The sequence below is a fragment of the Bos indicus genome, chromosome 10, assembly GCF_029378745.1.
Source record: "Bos indicus isolate NIAB-ARS_2022 breed Sahiwal x Tharparkar chromosome 10, NIAB-ARS_B.indTharparkar_mat_pri_1.0, whole genome shotgun sequence".
In the NCBI taxonomy this organism is placed as follows: domain Eukaryota; kingdom Metazoa; phylum Chordata; class Mammalia; order Artiodactyla; family Bovidae; genus Bos; species Bos indicus.
In genome coordinates, this window is record NC_091769.1 from 98,465,821 (window position 1) to 98,481,420 (window position 15,600).

At 40.7% G+C, this 15,600-nt stretch overlaps 1 long non-coding RNA gene across 3 annotated transcripts in view; it reads left to right on the forward strand.

Annotated features, from left to right (window-relative positions):
- LOC139185410 (uncharacterized) overlaps positions 1-15,600 on the forward strand; it is an 82,756-nt gene that overhangs the window by 39,863 nt on the left and 27,293 nt on the right. For all 3 annotated transcript variants that reach the window (XR_011569039.1, XR_011569041.1, XR_011569040.1), the window contains one exon: positions 1-15,600. This exon is cut by the window's left edge; it is cut by the window's right edge and continues 27,293 nt beyond it. This is a non-coding gene — a long non-coding RNA (uncharacterized lncRNA).

A 15,600-nucleotide genomic window follows, 5' to 3' on the forward strand; every position in this document is an offset into this window, starting at 1 on the left:
CATAATGAATGGAATTGCATGCATATTTCAGAAATAAACTAAAAGTTAGGAAGATATTTCAAAGTATATTGCATTCCAAAATTCTAAAGCTATCTCCAAAGAGAATCCTTGGTATACTGTAGAGTTTGGGGTTTCATATTTGCGTGGGTTTGAATCCCATCTCTAGCACTCGGTGGTCTGTGGACCTTCGGTAAACAGCCTCTTCAGTGACATCTGGAGAAGGGCATGGCAACCCACTCCAGTATCCTTGTCTGGAGAATCCCATGGACAGAGGAGCCTGGGAGGGTACAGTCCATGGAGTTGCAGAGAGTCGGACACTACTGAGCCACTAACACTTTCACATTCAGTGACATCAGAGTAAGAATATTTACATTAAAAAGTTTTCATGAGGATTAAAGAGAATAACATTTATAAAGTGTGTCAAACAGAATATAATGAAATGAGGGCCCTAATAATTCTTGATTTCCTTCATTAAAGAGATAGATAAAATTTAATTTCTGATATCTTATTTTTTCAGTGAATGAGAACTGCAGGGTAATATTTATATAGGAGAGAATAATACTCTTGAATGACCCTGAGAAGAAAAAAAAGAGCTTCGCTTCCTTTCCATTTAGAATTGCTGTACAGAAATTACTGGAGAAATTCATTTGAAATAAGAACTTTCATACCTGAGCCACTGCCCAGAAATTATGGCACCACTTCTGGGAAGTTTCAAAAACACTTTGAACTTAACTTTCTAAAGTTGCCTTGCATTCTGTACTGCTGGCCCCCCTGCACATCCATGACTTGGCTGGAGCTGATGCTGGCTGTGCCAGCATACTTTCAAGCTGATCAAGGCATAGAGCCTTGAAAATTTCATGAGGTTCTGTTTTTGTGAGATTTCCAGATTTATACCAAGCTTTACAGATCCCAATGGGATGCATAATTCAGGAAAAAGAAGAAAGCAGAGAAAGCCTACCAACTCTAAGATACAGTGGTTGATATGCTTAATTCAGCTTGAATTAGGGACCAATTGGAAGTGTGACTTCTTGTTTCACCCCTAGTGGAGAAAATCTCTGATTGTTTCATAGGATTGCCTTTTAAATGTAACAGTAGTAGAAAGTCCCTAGAAACTGGAACAGAATAATATCTGGCAACACTAATAAAGATTTTGAATCAAGTCCCAGACTAAATCAAAGCAGGTATGTGTTCTCCTGGATTAACCATAAATTTCCTTGTTTTCATGCCTTTTTAATGGGGTACTAATCAAGACGTATAGACAGTAGTTTTTTTTTTTTTAGCATTTATTTGATATCTGTTAAATGAGGTACTATTTCTTACTTTTTTATTACTATTTTATTTATTTTTAATTTTTACAATATTGTGTTGGTTTCTGCCATACAACAATGGAAATCAGCCATAATTATACATACATCTCTTCCCTGCAAAACCCCTCCCTCCCCACATCCCATCCCTCCAGGCCATCACAGAGCCCCAGCCTGGGCTCTCTCTGCTCCACAGCAACTTCTTACCCGCTCTCCGTCTTACACCTGATAGGGTGTCTACGCTGATGCTTCTTTTTCCATCCGTCCAACTCTCTCCCGCCCCTACTGTGTCCACATGTCAAAGAGAAAAACAAACATAGTCTATTAACTCATTTATATGGAATCTAGATACATGGAATTGATGAACCTATTTACAGGGAAGGAATGGAGACACTATTTCTTATTTTGCTTGATTGTCTATTGTTTTAATGTTGAATACAGCATGTACAACTGCCAATAATAATATAGTTTACTGTTTTTCCATCAGTCACTTCTGAAAAACTCTTGCCTATTCAACAACATTGATTGTGTAACAGCTAATCCATTTCCTCATTTGTAATTAGACGTATAAGTATCAATCAGAGTTTCTGCACACCACGAGACATCCAGCATGGCACACTGATCTGATCCAAACCTAGGCAAAAGGAAAGAGACATGGCGACCTGCTTAACCTAGAGCAGCAGCAGTATGGAATAATGTTCAGCTGCTGCCATGATCTGATCCAAACCTAGGCAAAAGGAAAGAGACATGGTGACCCACTTAACCTAGAGCAGCAGCATCATAGAATAATGTTCAGTTGCTGCCAGATTTCTAAAAACATTGGAAGCAAAACACTCACTTGACTGTCTCTGCTAGTTTATAATGAGGGTTTCCAGGCTGAGGACCATTATTTCATTCATATTTTCATCTGTTTATTTGTTCAGAAAACAATTTTTCATCTTGTATCACGTACTAGGTGCCAGATAGAGACACAATATATCCTTTGTCTGATGTATTTGCTAGCATAGATTCAGATGGAAACACTGAAGAATGAATCTTAATATAAATATTCAAAGAAATGAGTTCACTTGTCATAAAAATAAGGTATTCTTTGTATAGCCAATTTTTGACACTGATATTTCTTATATCCTTCAGTTCAGTTCAGTTCAGCTGCTCAGTCGTGTCTGACTCTTTGTGACCCCATGGACTGCAGCACGCCAGGCCTCCCTGTCCATCACCAACTGCCGAAGTTCACTCAAACTCTTGTCCATCGAGTCGGTGATGCCATCCAGCCATCTCATCCTCTTCATCCCCTTATATCTTTACTCTATGTCTTGAAAAAAACATTTATTTTCCAAACATTTGAGACTATTTGAAAATGGATAAAGAAGGTTGATATGGCTCAGGATGGTCTTCCATAAAACAAAAACAGTCATGTAACAATATGACATGAGACGCCTCTCCTGATGTGCTTGTGTTTCCACTGTCACTTCACCACTCTCACCATAAGCGATAGGACCTTATGTCTTATAGTGGATATACTGTCTTATAGTGGATATACTGTCCTATATATACACTTTGCTGTCATTGCTGTTGCTGTTGTTGTTCAGTCACTGAATTGTGTCTGACTCTTTGCCACCCCATGGACGGTAGCCTACCAGGCTCCTCTGCCCATGTGACTTCCCAGACAAGCAATCTGGAGTGTGTTGCCATTTCCTTCTCCAAGGGATATTCTTGACCCAGGAATCAAGCCCACATGTCCTGCATTGGCAGGCAGAGTCTTTTACCTCTGAGCCACCAGGGAAGCCCATGTACACACTGCTATGTGTAAAAGCTAGCTAATAAGGACCGACTGTACAGCACAGGGAACTGTATTTGGTGCTGTGTAGTGACCTGTGTAGGAATGGAGTCTAGGAGAGAGTGGATATATGTATAAATGGGCTTCCCTGTTGACTCAGATGGTAAAGAAGTTGCCTCCAAAGCAAGAGACCTGGGTCAACATATATGCATGGCTGATTCACTTTCCTGTACAGCCAGAAACTAACTCAACATTGTAAATCAATAAAAAAATTAATTTAAAAACCATATTTGAATCCTAAAAAGTAAATAAATAAAATCATTCTAATTAGATTAAAAAATAAAGGGGATAAAAATTGAGCAATATGTCTAGGAGGTTAAATACAAAGTTTTTGTTTATTTTCCAGTGGTTGGTAGGAAGATGTTAATCTTTAATTGGCATTGATTAGTTGATTACATGCAGCCTTAAGGATCTAAGACTTTAGCTTCCACAATTAATAAAATAATCTTAGGAGAAAAAGGCCAAGATTTGGAGGCAGCAGACTTTAATGTAGGTCCCAACTTCACTCATTAGCTTCATGGCTGTGGCCAAAGTGGTTTCATCTTTATGTCTCAGAACCATTAATCCAGAACACGGGGATATACACACAGCCCTTCTTCCCAGACTCAGACTCTGAGCATCAGCAATGTTATCATGTGACTTTTAACTGGTCAAGGGTTGATTTGAAAAAAAAAAAAAAAAGTTCCCTTTCAAGACCATGAGGAAGGGCAGAATGAATGGAAAGATGACAGAAATTTATCAGGATGAAGGATGAATAACATCCAGGAATTGACACAGGAAATCCTAAAAGCTCAGGATCTTAATACAGTATAGTTGTATAGCACACACCTGCCTCAACCCAAAGCAGCCTATAGATTCGGAGGAAGGGAGGTCTTTTTCCTAAATGACATTTGTGGCCCTCAGAACCACAGATGGATTTTATGCATCTAGCTTGCCAGAGAGTGAAAAGAGATATTAAGCCAAAGAATCTCATAGGGAATTTGGGGCCAGGTCAGGAAGTGGTATATAATCACTCTTCCCACTTTCTCCTGTCTAGAGCTCATGCTGAAGACCACCCTCCCCAAAATATGTGTTCTTAAAAATGTAGGCTTTCACTGCCCCCATCAAATAATGGGAAAAAATAATCATGAATACATAGCATTAACTCATCTACAAAAATCTCCTGAAAGCATGAGGCTTACTAATGGTATCCAGAAGTAGTTCTGAGGACACAAGAGTTATATACAGAGTTTAATGTCTAAATTGTGGATCACAGAAGTTATTCTCATTTTATGATCCCTGGATGCCTAGATGTTAATTATGATAGCAACAGGAGGCTTCCAGTTATTATCTAAGGAAAGAATGTGCTTGCTAATTAAAATGAAAAAAACAAACAAAAAGCTCAGGTTAGCTAAATATCAAGCATCTAATTAAACAAGGCAATCTAATATCTTTTGAAAATTACTGCTTTTATTGCATGCTCAGGTTTATTTGTCTTGATTAATGCAAAATTAGAGGTTTACTTATGCTTTTCCTGTACATATTTGTTTGGTTGACAGAATCTCCCAAATACAGAATCCCTTGAAGGAAATACTAAAACAACTTGTAAAATGGTAGTGAATGATCATCCTAGATCTAACCATTAGACATAATAGGAAATCAAATTTGAATTAAGTAAGATGTATTTTGTGGGTGACCCTTCACCATTTATTCTAATGGTGATCCTCAAAGGTTGATTGAAATTGTTAAGTGGATTTTCAGTATTGACCAAATCATTCAGAGAATCAACAGGAGCAAACATGTCCTTAATCACTATGACCTAAACACTGACCCTTTCTTCGAAATCAGACAAGTACATGAATTCAACTGGTGGTGAAACTTAGGTACTGAAATTCTTTACCAATTTCATCGGTCATTTTATTCAGTCATGCTGAAATTCAAGTCTTCAGTTTTACATAAGAGAAAATAGAAGTTCATATAAGAAAAGGGACTTCCTGGTTAAAAGAAAGAAAGAAACAAACAAAAATGCTGTCTTGTCTTCTAGCCCAAGCTCTTTCCATACTGCTTGAAACATGTATAAGTCTCAAAAATCTGTTCATCATTCATTGGCCGATGTGATGCCTAAATCCAGATCTAGAGAAGTCATGATCCCTATCACCCTCTCAGAACTATAAAGAGATAAGAAAAATAGCTCAAGGAATGAAATAAGAAGTCAAAGGAAGTGGGCTCAAGGAGAATTACTTTTTATCAGGATGCAAACTTATTTTACTTTTTCTTCCTTTTAAAAAGAAATCACTCCTTAGTCAAGTGGGCCAGATATGTCCATGTTCTTTTTTCATGCAAGCATGCCTTTCAGTTTGGAAATGGCAGTAGGTCAGGAGCGGCCTCTAAAGCAGAAGTTGAAAAGCAGTGGCTCTATGACCATTAGATGATGGTTTTCATTTCATTTTTGTCTGCATTCAAATTAGTTGCAAAAATTGAAAAACTGGGAGATTTCAGAGAAAAACAAAGGAACAAACAATCCTGGATTTCTGGCTTCTTTTGAGAAATGGGATGGTCTAAGAACTCTGTCAGCATTTCTGGAGCTGACTGGCAGGGATAATGTTCAGATAGGACATCTCCTCTCCAGTTCACCTGAGGACCAACTGTTCCCTAATTATTTACCTGCCTTTGGAGCCCAGGATCACCAAGCACTTTCCTCCATCTGGTCTAATCCATGAGTGTGTCACTTTCTTAGTGGAGAGTGTGTGAGTTTTCTGTCTGAGACACTGCAGTGCACTATCAGGACAGATCAGAGGACTTAAAACCGGATGTCTTCCCTCTCTGCATCTTCATGAAAGTAAATTTATCTCCCAGTGGCATCATCTGTAAAATACATTATTAATTCTGTTTTATAATGCTTCTCTGATTTCCCAATAACAAACAGAGAAACTTGATTCACAGGACATGCCCCGTAAGTAAACTCCATTCCCTTTCCAAAATTCCCCTATTTCAATCAGCAAATATTTCAAGATAATTTATTAAGTTATTGCAACTTTCAAAGTACTTAGCAGTGCTTTAGTAATGATTCTGTTCTAGTTGATAGCATTAATCAGATTTAGTAAGTTTAGAAATAATAATAATAGCCAACATATATCCAGTATTTGCAGCGTGGGCGTGCTCAGTTGCTGAGTCCTGCCCAACTCTTAGCAACCCCATGGACTGTAGCCCACCAGGCTCTTCTGTCCATGGAGTTTCCCAGGCAAGAATACTTGAGTAGGGTGTCATTTCCTTCTTCAGGGCATTTTCCTAACCCAGGGATCCAACTCATGTCTCTTGTGTCTCCTGCATTGGCAGGCGAATTCTTCACCACTGAGCCACCTGGGAAGTCCCACATGTAGCATATCAGAAGTTTTTTTTAAACACAGAAACATTTTGTAAATGTTAAATGATATACTTCTTATATTATTAAAAAAAATATGGTGCATTTGTGATTTTCCTGACATCCTTGCATTGAATAAAACATGGCTGGGTAGGGGGAGTTTAGTCAATTTAAAGTTCACTTGAAAAAGTATCATAAATAAAAACGTGGCAGATCTGCATTCGGATATAATAAAAGTGTGATGATTATCATCTAAAAGATAATCATTCAAAAATGCCAGTTTAGGAGGTTGATATCTGAGTAGTCTACCATCACATTTAGAGCTCAAATGTTTAACCTCGACAGATGCTAACACAAAAAGGTGTTGCAGACCCAACACTTACTCGCTAATGGCCAAGCTGTCAGGAATTTAACTTCTCTGTTGTAAATGTATTTCTCTCATGCCCTCTCTTTGGTCCGTGCTTATTTACACTAAGAACATTACCTGCACAGCACACCTGTTTATTCCAGGAGACAGGTGGCTTAAAAAAGCAAATGAGCCTAGCTCCCATGACATTTTGTTAAAAAATAAATAATGCAAAGCAAAATCTCTTATGGCTCATGAAGACTTGCTAATCAGGCAGATGTCCTCTGCGTAGTTCCTTGGGGCCTAAAATGCAAATACTGATATGCTGATAATCGCTGAACCCTAGTCTCAGTAATTGTTTCTATCCTCATTATCTTCTATTATTCCCCATAAAAAAAATCCATTTTTAGCTAAGAAATCTGGTGCACATAATACAACTGATATCAAAGGTTTAATGGCCTTGCCATCAATACATTGAATTAATCTCTCCTTAGCAGTAATGATTCCTCAGACAGGGCAACAGATAATAACACCATAGCACTAGGACATTCAGTGGATGGTTCTCACCCATTGAAACTTAACATTATGGCTAATTGGTCATTGCTAGCTATTCTTTTAGATGTACTGGTTATGTCTCCCCATAAATATCTCAATTCCAGCTTACTTGCTTAAGAGAAATGTCTTTATTGGCAGCATGACACATCATTGAACTATACAACAGGGCACCATCCTTCAACTTAGACAGTGCTAAAGAACATATCATGTCAGATGGTCTAATAAAAAAGCAGAACCCACATTACCACTCAGTAAAACTAATACAAAAAAACAAGTTATGACTGTGAAAATGTCTGTTGCCAATCTTTACCTCAAGCGTTTTTCTTTTTCATTTTTCTTTTGCTTCCCTTTAATTTTCCAGTAGTCTCTTAAATTACGTCCCAGGAAAGTCATGAATTTTTCTCTTCATTGTACCATTTGTTAGGTTTAGTCACTAAGTCCGACTCTTTGGTGACCCTGTGAACTGTAGCCTGGCCTGACTCCTCTGTCCATGGGATTTTCAAGACAAGAATATTGGAATGGGTTGCCATTTCCTTCTCCAGTTATTTGCTATAAATGAGAAAACTAGCAGAACAGAATAACTGGAAGGAGAAATAAGATTAGACTCTGGCAATGGAATGTAAGTGTACTGCCATCTATAGGCTGGCAGTAAATTCCTGATCAGAATGAGGCTCAGGCTCACCCACAATGTTCATACAGGAATCAGGTGTTTCCTGATAGTTATTAACTCTGGGGATTTTAGGAGAATATCTGGTCAATATCACCTTGCTTTATTTCTCCTTACTTAATAGATTTTTATTTGACTTGAAGACATGTGAGTCAAAAGTGAAGGAAAGATAGGTCAAAATTCCAAGTTTAAAGTAATATTAGAATATTCACCTTTTAAAAAATGTTTTTTATTGGCTGGCTATCAGCAAGTCTTTTAAGCAAGAATAAAAATTAAATATTAAGGTAAATTTATGTTGGTCACTTGAAATAAATTTGAAAGTCATAAATCATTTACCCTTTGGGTTCCTATATTCTCTAGCCAGTAATAAAATTATCTTCTTTATCTTCATATATCATCTTTCTATCCTATAAATTGGAATCATGCTTAGTATTTACAACTACTAAGTAAGGAAAGAATATTCAGAACACTATTTTGAAATACGTACCCATATTTATTCACAGATTTTTATTTTGCCAGAAATACCCAATCCAGATTTTGACAAGATCTCTGATCTATACAGGTTTTTTGCAAAATATTCTTCCTTCATCAGTCTTCTGACACTGGGTTTAAAAGTCAGTGTGGGACCCTGTGGAAAGCACCCTGGGGCAATGCCTGGAGGAAAGAAGGCCAAAAGTTGATCTTGGCCTAGATAGCATTTCTTAAAACATGCAAAATTCAACAGACGCGGGCAGGGCAGTACTACAGGTTCTGCCAGAGGCCTGCCAAGGAGACCAGCTGCAGTTGTCACCACAGGTGGCTTCCAGGGACATCCCAGCGGAAAGACACAAAGCAGTTGCTAATCATCCTGTTTCACCCCCGCTGTTAACACATGTTGTCTGAAAATCTCTCCCAGCACTGTCTTACCGCCTTGGATTAAAAGTGCATGTGTTCAAGGCTTATCTCCTTAGCTAGACTGTCAATCATGACTTAAGAATAGTGGCCTTATGGCCTCGCAGTCAGACGTACAATGCTTTGAGCCTATTAGGAACAATAAACGGTTATTAGAAACAATAAATAGTGAAAAAGACTGAGAAGCTGAAAACTGCCTCTGTGTATTAAAATCTAGAATACCTACATCACTCATGTTGCTGCTGCTGCTACTGCTGCTAAGTCGCTTCAGTCATATCCGACCCTGTGCGACCCCATAGACGGCAGCGCACCAGGCTCCCCCGTCCCTGGGATTCTCCAGGCAATAACACTGGTGTGGGTTGCCATTTCCTTCTCCAGTGCATGAAAGTGGAAAGTGAAAAGTGAAAGCAAAGTTGCTTAGTCGTGTCCGACTCCTAGCGACCCATTTGCCAGGCAAGAGTACTGAAGTGGGGTGCCATTGCCTAGAAATGGCTTCTCTCCAGCCATCTACTGCAGAAGTAGAAAGCATATCTATCCTTGCCAATTAAGAGCCTATATCTGCTTAATCCTCCTTATTCTTATCCATATGCATCTTCTTTAAGTTCATTCCCCAGGCATTTAGAACTTGCTCTATTTATACCTATGGAATTAGAATAGCAATGATTATTGATATTATTTGAGAATTTATTATATTCCTAGCATTGTGACTGGTTTGGAAAACACTAGCGTGGTTTCCTTGGAGCATGTTCTACTCCATCCGATTCAGTCTACATGCATTTCACTACGTGAGCACTGCTGAATCTCAGAGTTATGACTATGACTCATGCCCAGTTCTATCCCATGTGATTCTGTCCTGCAAAGGTCACTGGCTTGGAAGTCAGAGGCCCTAGTGCTAGTACTGGCTCTCCTAGTTACTGAATGTGGGATTACTAAGTCACTTAATTCCACTAAATTGGAAGGCCTTAGTTGCCTTGACTTCCCTGGTGGCCCAGACAGTAAAACATCTCCCTACAATGAGGGAGACGTGGGTTCAACCCCTGGGTCGGGAAGATCCTCTGGAGAAGGAAATGGCACCCCACTCCAGTACTGTTGCCTGGAAAATCCCCTGGATGGAGGAGCCTGGTAGGCTACAGTCCATGGGGTTGCAAAGAGTCAGACATGACTGAATGCCTTCACTTCACTTCACTTTTTAGTTACCTTGTATTTGTAAAGGCGCTAGCACTTCTTCAGATGTTCTTAAAGTGTGTTCATGTGTGAAAGCAGTGTGTAAGCTATAAATTCCTATAAACACATACACATAGAGGTCAATCATTACTATTGCTACCAGATTAACATTGGAAATCAGCAGAGTGATAAGAATCACTCACCTTCCAGAACGAGCTAAATACCTCCTCTCCAAGAGTCTTCAGTGACTGCCATAACCTAAGTCAGGATTTCTGGCACTGGAATTGCCTTTAGCAGTCTCTAACTTCCAGTGGTCATGTATGGATGTGAGAGTTGGACTGTGAAGAAAGCTGAGCGCCGAAGAACTGATGCTTTTGAACTGTGGTGTTGGAGAAGACTCTTGAGAGTCCCTTGGACTGCAAGGAGATCCAACCAGTCCATTCTAAAGGAGATCAGTCCTGGGTGTTCTTTGGAAGGAATGATGCTGAAGCTGAAACTCCAGTACTTTGGCCACCTCATGTGAAGAGTTGACTCATTGGAAAAGACCCTGATGCTGGGAGGGATTGGGGGCAGGAGAGAAGGGGACGACAGAGGATGAGATGGCTGGATGGCATCACTGACTCGATGGACGTGAGTCTGAGTGAACTCCGGGAGTTGGTGATGGACAGGGAGGCCTGACGTGCTGGGATTCATGGGGTTGCAAAGAGTAGGACACGACTGAGCAACTGAACTGAACTGAACTTGCTTCAAATATATCAGTTTTCCCTGACTTGCTCACTGAGGTCAAGGAGTTCTTCCTAAGAAAGCACTTCTACCATGGCGTGTCCACATACACTATGCTTAATAGGAAACTTGGTACAAAATAGGGATAAATGTATATATAGAGTCATATAAGGAATCTTCTCTTTGTATCAGAACCCTGTCCTGTGCCATGTCAAAAGATCTTTCTCTAACTTTACTCCATTTATGGCTGCAGGGGCCAATTTCTCCTAAGCTTCCAACGGCTTCTCTTCTAGCAGGTACAACCTCTGCCTGAGGCCAACGAAGTAGCTTTTACTTGCTGTTCGGGGCTTCTCTTATACCCTGACAGCTAAAATGTGTGTGTGTGGGGCGGGGGGAGATTTGGGGATGGAGGTCAATGCCCAGGGACCATTTTTTAACCAATGCAGTAAGAAGAAGCAGATAGGTGTTTCCGTCTTTGATTCCTCAGGGAATGTTCTGAACTGCATTTCCGAAGCCTTCTCAGGAGGCTCAGGCAAACTCAAGTGCCTGTAGCCCATGAGATGGATAACACCTTCCTCTTACTTTTGCTCCTTCTTCATTTTATTCTCTTTATCCAGTATTTGCTACCTCTGGGATCATCTTCCCAAATAAACTACCCAAATATTAGCTTCTGTTTCAGGCTCTGTTTTCAGGAAATCCGATTAAGAAGCCATCTCTAAGGCCTCAGCAAGAATTTGGCATCAGAATGACTTAGACCTTAGTGAACCTTCTTTTTCTCCTTTAGATGCCTTTAAATTCTAATGCTAAGTCTGTGTCATATTAATGAGTACATATGTGCTCATCAGATAATGAAGACCAGGTGTAAACATACAAACAAGTGAGGTACTCTTTTCAGGCTTAGTCTGTGCTGAGTCACACAAGCATGATCCTAACAATTCACAGAGCTGGAAAAATAAATCAGACTCTAGCCCTTCTAAGCATCATCTAAATTTCTGCACTCAGCTCACTGAGACAGAATAAAATGTTGGCAGGTACCTCATCCTATGTAGGAACACTGTATTTTGCTGTAGCCTTTACAGGAATTGGAATAGTAATCTGTTAAAAAATTTTTTTGAAAAGTTCAGGGAAACTTAGAAATATCCAAATATTTACGTATCTCTACCATTACCACTTCCTCCCCAATAAAATAAAGAAGATCTGTGCCTATCATGGGATGACTTCCCTGAGAATTCTGGCAGAATGAATCAGAGCTCTCATTCAGGTATCCCGTCAATATAGCTTTCTGAAGCAACGTTCCCTGTGTTTACTGCAGCCTAAGAGCTGTTCCCCAGCAACTGGTGGCTTCCTCAGTATAACTGGTAATAATAGCAATGACAATAATATTAATAATTGAGATGAGAAATTTTCATGTGCCACAAATGTATATTTTATATAATTTTTAAAAGTTCATTCTGAAAACATTCAGTTCAGTTCAGTCACTCAGTCGTGTCCGACTCTTTGCGACCCCATGAATTGCAGCACGCCAGGCCTCCCTGTCCATCACCAACTCCCGGAGTTCACTCAGACTCATGTCCATCGAGTCGGTGATGCCATCCAGCCCTCTCATCCTCTGTTGTCCCCTTCTCCTCCTGCCCCCAATCCCTCCCAGCATCAGTCTTTTCCAATGAGTCAGCTCTTCGCATGAGGTGGCCAAAGTATTGGAGTTGCAGCCTCAGCATCAGTCCTTCCAATGAACACCCGGGACTGATCTCCTTTAGGATGGACTGGTTGGATCTCCTTGCAGTCCAAGGGACTCACAAGACATTACATACTGTTAATACATGATAGTCAGCCCAGTGGCTCAAGATGGTAAAAAAGTCTGCCTGCAGGGCAGAAGACCCAGATTCAATCTTTGGGTTGGGAAGATCTCCTGGAGGCAACGCACTCCATTATTCTTGCCTGGAGAATCTCATGGGCAGAGGAGCCTGGTGGGCTATATAGTTCATGGGGGTCACAAAGAGTCGGACATGATTGAATGACTTTCACTTTCATATAATATATAGTTATATATGACTCCAACTATGCAACATTATGGAAAAGGCAAAACTATGGGAAAAAAAATTTGAAGTTGCCAGAGGTTGATGGGAGATTAATATGCGAAGCACACAGGATTTATAGAGCAGTGAAAATAATCTGTGATAATATAATTAAGGATGTGTGTCAGTATGCATTTGTCTAAATGCATAGAACGTACAGCATCAAGAATAAATCCTCATATACACACTACTGAATGTAAAATAGATAACTAAGGCCCCACTGTATAGCACAGGGAACTCTACCCAGTACTCTGTTATGGCCCATATGGAAAAAGAGTCTAAACAGAGTGGGTATGTGTATATGTCTAACTGATTTGCTTTACTCTTTAGCAGAAACTAACACAGGGGCTTCCCAGGGGGCTCAGTGGTAAAGAACCCATTGCCAGTACAGGAGATGCAAGAGACACAGGCTCAGTCTCTGGGCTGGGGAGTAGGAAATGGCAACCCATTCCAGTATTCTTATCTGGAGAATTCCTTAGTTAGCAGAGGAGCCTGGTGGGCTACAGTCCATGGCGTTGCAAAGAGTTGGACATGGCTGAGAAAATGAGCATACACCCACACACAGAAACGAATACACTGTAAGTCAACTGTACTCCAACAAAAATGTTGAAAAGAGGGAACCTTAATGCAAACTGTGGAGTCTGAGTGACAAAAATGGGCCATTGTAGGCTCTTCAACTGTAACAAATGCACCACCCTGGTGGGTGGGGACTATTGAAAAAGAGGAAGGCTGTGCATGTGCTGGGGCTCTGAGTACATGGCAGATCTCTGTACTTCTTTTTCAATTTTGCCTTGAACTTAGGACTGCTTTGAAAAATATATTCTTAATAAAAAAAATTTTAAAGTCAACCTTTATTTACTACAAATCCCTCCACCACCACAATCACCAGTCAAAGAATTGGCCCTGCTCCTCAGAATCCATGAGCAGCAACCCCAAAGTCATCATGATGGGAAGTGGTGAGTGGATTTTTTTTTTTTTTTTTAAGCTAATGGCACCAAATTTGACTCTACTGTAGGCAGCCGGTAGGTGGGGAGAGAAAGATTCCTTCCTTCTTTAATAGCCCTTTTACTGTGATTCCTAGGCTTGTGAGAAAAGACCAAACTGAAGACAAGCCTTCACCTTGAACCCAGCCAGTCAGTCTTCCAAAGAATCAGGGACCATTTTCCTACCAACCTACCTTAAGTCCCTTGAGTCCTGGAAATGGAGACTCGGTGGGCACTGCCTGTTATTGAGTGATCGGTGGGCTTAAGGGAGGAGAAGGCTTTTGATTTCCTTCTAGGCACTCTTCTTGCCTAGTGACACACTATTGGCCAGAAAACTCTCTCATCACCTCTGCGGTGGAGTTCTGCAAAGACTCGATCACCTGGCTTGTTAGCAAGTCAGGGGGTCTCTTTAGATCCCATCCAGCACAGACTCTACTAGGATCTTAGCTATCCTCTAAGCCCACCTTGTGGGCCTCTCTGGGTTACCATAGCAACAACCCACAGCCGATGGCCTCTCCAAGAAACTGTCAATTAGAATGGAGAGAGGGTTAAGCTTGAGTGACAGTGTGGTCATCCTAGCCATATTTAGATGTGAGTGCAAATAACTCAGTAACCAAAGAGCAAATGAATCTCTGCCCTGCCCCCACCCTTTGCTCAGACTATAAAGAAAACTCTCATGTTTTATACGAGTTGTTTTCCAGCTCTAAATAATATACGTAAGACTCATCACTGACATTTATTTAAAATAAAGTTTCCCAAGCCATACCCTGAATGATTTATATTCACAGTATCCAGAATGAAGAGACAGGGGTTTGCATATTAAAGCGTGATGCAGATGATTTGAAAACTACCCATGGCAATGCTGATTTAGGTGTTCGCCGAAAACCCTAATCCTCAAGATGTTCGTTTTGGGCTGAATCGTGTCCTTCCCAAATCCATATGCTGAATCCTTAACCCCCAGGACCTCAGAAGGTGACAGTTTAGAGATAGGGCCTCTGAAGTGTGAATAGATGAAAAGAAGGCCCTTGGGATAGGCCCTAACCTGATCTGAATGGTGTCCTTGTAAGAAAATGAGATCAGGACACACAGAGGGACACAGAGATGCGCTGGCGCAGAGGAAAGGCCACGCGAGGACGCTGCCAGAAGGTGGCTGTCTGCAAGCAAGCCGCAGAGAGAGGGCCCAGAAGAAACCAAACCATCAGCTTCGACTCCCAGCTTCCAGAACTGTGAGAAAATAAACGTCTATTGGTGAGGCCACCTGTGTGTGCTAAGTGCTAAGTCACTCAGTCGTGACTCTTTGTAACTCTATGGTCCGTAGCCCACCAGGCTCCTCTGTCCATGGGATTCTCCAGGCAAGAATACTGGAGTGGGTTGCTGTGCCCTCCTCCAGGGGGTCTTCTCTACCCAGGGATCGATCCCGCATCTACTTACAGTCTGCTGCATTGGTAAGCAGGTTCTTTACCTCTAGCACCACCTGGGAATCAGCAGCCACCTGGTCTGGGGTATTTTGTTGTGGCAGCCCCAGCAAACTAATACAATATTATATATGCAAAGCAAGCTCCAAAAACAACAAATACGGCAAAATAGTCCTTACCTGAGGTTAGAATAGCAGCCAGAAATTATGCTTTGTCCTCATTACACGGCCAGCACAGTGCTGTTGACCCTGGAGTTTGAGAATGATCTCAAAAGAAGCATGGGACCTGTTGAACAGTTTT